Here is a 4,791-nt window from a genome sequence, read left to right as displayed (position 1 = left end):
CTTGTTTGCCGACCAAGTTATATAATAAAAAAATACTAAACTGTTTAATTTAAATTAAATATTATTATATTTTTAGTTGCAATAAATGAGATAATTTAAAAAAAAATATTATGAGGGTGTACATTCAAATGAGCGGCAGTTCCAAACGAGCGTCTACCTCATACGTATAAACGCCTCAACATCGTCATATGGAAAACTTTTGAACTTACTTTACACTAAGTTTAAGCGCAAATATATCACTGCTTCGAGGAAGACATTCGTTTAATATTACGAGGTCTTTGTACGGTCTGTCACACAAGTATCACACGTACATAACGTCTATTTCCTAAGCAAAGAGATCAAATTGCGCTAAAGACGTAGTTACATTTGTGTGGTACCGTTCGCACGACTTCTTGATCTGGTAAAGTTTAGGGCGTAGTATTAATTGTGTAGGTTTATCTTTTTGTTTAGAAAAAAAGATCCTGAATAAGGACATTAGAGACATCATTTTGTTTAACTCCGAGGAAAGTTTTTAGGATCAGGTGTGTTTGTATTCCTTTAAAAGCGTTTACAATAATGTATCTGCATTGTACGCAATATATAATTTACGTTGTAAACCTACATTCCTAATAAATCCTATTAAGTACCAGTGCTGTGTGGCTACGGCACTAAAGAATTTAGCCACCCCCTCTCTTCCCGTGGGTGTCGTAAGAGGCGACTAAGGGATAACAAGGTTCCACAACCACCTTGGTACTTGAGAAGCCGACCGATGGCGAGATAACCATCCAACTGCTGGCTTTGAAATACACAGGCCGAAGACGGGCAGCAGCGTCTTCGGTGCGACAAAGCTAGTACTGCGGTCACCAACCCGCCTGCCCAGCGTGGTGACTCAGGGCAAAACACATGAGTTCACGTTATTTTTGGCGTAAACTTGTGGAGGCCTATGTCCAGCAGTGGACTGTATAGGCTGTAATGATGATGATGACCAGAGAGTTCATAGCATTACACCCCCATTTTACTTAGGTTTTAAAGGTAGGTAAATCATATTTTAATTAAATCTCAATAATTTTGTTTATAATTATTTATTTGTTATTAATATATGAAAATTTGCATTGTGAATTAATCTATAAATGCTGTTCTATTTTTCATATTTTGGTGTTGACAATAATTGACAAGTCCTCCGCTGGACATTGCATACTTATGTTTTGTTATAGCTCTCTTTATATGTACGATTTTATTTTTGTGTTACCCACACATCAATTTTTGATATGATATTAAAAAAATGTTTAGAATCTCTTTATATGATTAACACTAGTATGAAAATCAGGGTAATTTCTAAGAAGAACCATTATATAAGAACTGTAAATTTTAGAATTTCAGCGTTTGGCAGTTATCAAGAGCTTGGCATATATCGTCTGGCGAGTAAGTTTGCAATCCCTTTGTTACCAACGTATTAAGTTCTGAACTGTAGAAATTGTGTCGAAATTCTTAAGCTATAGCGGTTTTAACAAAATTCGATAAAATATTTAAAACAAGCTGAGCCGGTGAACTTAAAGAAATAAAAACAATAAATAAAAACTATATAAACTAATAAAAAATAGCAAAATAACTTAAATCAGTTATTAATAAATCGTTTGATATGGACACTATTTATAATATTATAAACTAGTTGTGGCCGCGACTTCTTCCGCGTGGAATTTAACAAAAAAAAAAAATTACAGTTCAGTTCGCAGAGTTATAAAATAAATAAATTTCTAAAATAAAAGTAGCCTAAGTTACTCCTTACTATATTAGCTATCTGTCAGTAAAAGACTCGTCGAAATCGGTTTAGCTATTTTAGAGATTAGCCGGAACAAACAGAAAGACAGACAAAAATTGTAAAAAATGTTATTTTATTTATTTAATTTTTCTATTTTAATTTTATAATTAATTGTACACCACTAATATATTATAAACAAAGCATAAAGATAGTTACAGACAGTGAAGTACGATGTTATTTTGATATATGTACTGTGTACATTTAGTAAAAAGCGGTTATTTTAGTATTACAAACAGTCACTTCAATTTTATTTATTTGTATAGATTGTCCCAAGACAATAGTAAAATTCATCATGTATACCTGATAACGATCGTTACTCATAGTAGGGAATATATTATGTGGATTAAGCTCTGATCCTTCATGGGGAAAGAGGCTTATGCCCAACAGTGGGATATTATAGGCTGGAATCAATCAAAATAGTAAAATACATTATATATCAATTAAAATACATAATCGTAATCATATTTCTGTGTAGTAGCAGTCTGAAATCGTTATACTGATAGACATTTTCTCTATAACAATTTCTTTTACTTTGAAAGGCAAGAGTCAATCCACCAGCCACGGTTAAACTTAGAGCTATAAATGAAATTAAATTGAAAACAAAAAAGCAATAAACTTTAAACTATAAGTAGCCTTAAAGGCTCGCGAAGTTATACTAAAGGAACGTTACTACAATTTGTTATTTCTTTACTCTTACGAAACACGCCAATCTAAGATCTGTTTAATGATAGCAGTTTGCACCACTCCCTGAGCACAAAGGCCAGAGAAACGCCCTTTGAACTTTATTCCTCTATCCGTTTGAGAAGCTTAGAGTAGTTTTATAGTACTATCCCATCCTGTAAACATAGTGTTGCAGTTCTCCAAGTATTGCTATAGCGGCGGAAATCCTTTAAGTCTGTCGAACTGATGCAACCGTGTTGCCTTCGTGACGCGCACACAATTACGATTTTCAAGCCTCGTTGGAGAGAATTACTGTCCCATAGCGCTTAGTTTAGACAAATCAGTCTTACTTACAATGTAATAAGCAAAATTGTTCCTTAATGACTGATTTTTTGGATAATTGAAGAAGCATTGCAATCTCAATATTCAGTCAATAAGGGGAAAAGGGAATCGTTAATGCTGTAATTTACAACTAAGTACATATCAGCGGTCAATAGGGAATACATTACCGGCATGAATTGTTTAAGTATATTGAATACAAGTTAGGGTACGTGAAGTATATTTACACTTTGTAAGGCGTTGTTTTATTTGTTTTAATTTGTAAAGTTAAGTTTGTGAAAAATAAGAATCGTTTTGACTTTGCCTCATTCCTCGCAAACGTAATCTGTGTCATTCATATATGTATTAGATTATCACAACTATATTATCATGATCAAACGTGCACAATATACTCTCCAAAGTTCTCAAAACAACATTAATTTCAAGCTGTCAATAAAATTGTTCGATACCACTCCTATCTTGATAGCGCTAGCGTATACGTAACCTTCGGGCTTTGCCAAATTCTGAATAAAGTTAACGCACTAAAGTTCATTTGTAGCAATCCGTATCGTGTCTTGAATAGCTCATGGCGTGGGAGCTATAATTCATCGCATACACGAACTATCATATATAACTACATTTCTCAAAGCTATCAAACTTCGCCCAGTAGACAATCCAATCACAGGGTGAGCTTAAGAGCGACTTTTGCATGCAAACTTTGCCTACAGATTGTTCGTGCTATGTCAAACTGATTCAGACAATTGGGCCAATTAACCGGTTTTCGTAGAGTTCATGTTTGAATTACATCCTAATCGACACTGATACTAACCTATCTTCCTTATAAAATTTTCTCTTACTCGACAATTTCCAAGTGTTTCTTTTACGAAACTATTGATTTTCAACATGTCGAATAGGTATGTTAAATTTCAGTTGTTTTCCTTTAACAGTCCACAAACTTTTATTTCAACTTTATTTGTTCGTTAAAGTTACGATACCGCCGCCGCACTATTTCACAAATATCTTCTTAACTTTTACATTGGGGTTACGTTATGGTTTATTTCCTCGGAGTGGGGTTGTCGGTGCCAAGTTTTAATTTGATTGTAGTCCATTTTTATTAGTAGTAATAAGAAGTGAAAACAAATTATTTTCTCGTGTTATTTAAAGACCGCGCCGTAAAATATAGCAGAAAGTATTGAATAACAGCGTAGCCTTTGGCTATAATAAGATGAGTTTGTGTGTTTTGAAGGCTAAATCACGACATAGATTCACGAAGTCTTGATATTTTATTGTAACAAAGAAGAAGCGGGCGTTAAAAGCAGATGACATTAAAGGAATAATAAAATATGTTATCTGGATTGTAAATATCTACATCAGTAAATACATAATAAAAACTTAGTGATAACTCACTTTAGGTTTGAGCGGTTAATATTTATTTGAAATAAATTGTAATTTGTTGTGTTCAGTACAATATATTTTTTTTTAAATATAAATACGCAAATCTTAATTAACCACTAACTTGTACTTGATGAAATTTAGAATAATACACAAAAGTAACTTATTAGGAAAATGTATCGTGAAAATGCAGAGAATCCTGGCAGATTAGGGTAGATACAGCTTACTCTTCGTCACTTCTAATATGGGTATACCAGAAGAGGCCTGCATGCCTGCATGCATGGCAGTGGATATATTTATAGGCTGTATCATTTAGTTAGATAGAAGCACGATTTTTAAGAAAGGTGGTAAGTGATAATAGATAAGTGTAAGATTGCCGGTGTAGGGTGGATGAGGATTGCGGAAGACCGGGACGTCTCCGACCTCGACTGCAATAGGCTGAACTGACTGCTGTGTGGTTAACTATGAAATCTAATAGCATAATTATTACTAGCTATATCCGTGCAAATAACTCGCACTAAATAAGTATATTATTTAATTAAACTGCTGTGCGTTTACGGCAATGAAGAATATAGCCACCCCCTCTCTTCCCGTGGGTGTCGTAAGAGGCGACTAAGGGATAA

Source organism: Melitaea cinxia, chromosome 4 (assembly GCF_905220565.1).
Source record: "Melitaea cinxia chromosome 4, ilMelCinx1.1, whole genome shotgun sequence".
Lineage (NCBI taxonomy): Eukaryota > Metazoa > Arthropoda > Insecta > Lepidoptera > Nymphalidae > Melitaea > Melitaea cinxia.
The sequence above is the reverse complement of the archived record's forward strand: the minus strand, read 5'-3'. Positions refer to the sequence as shown.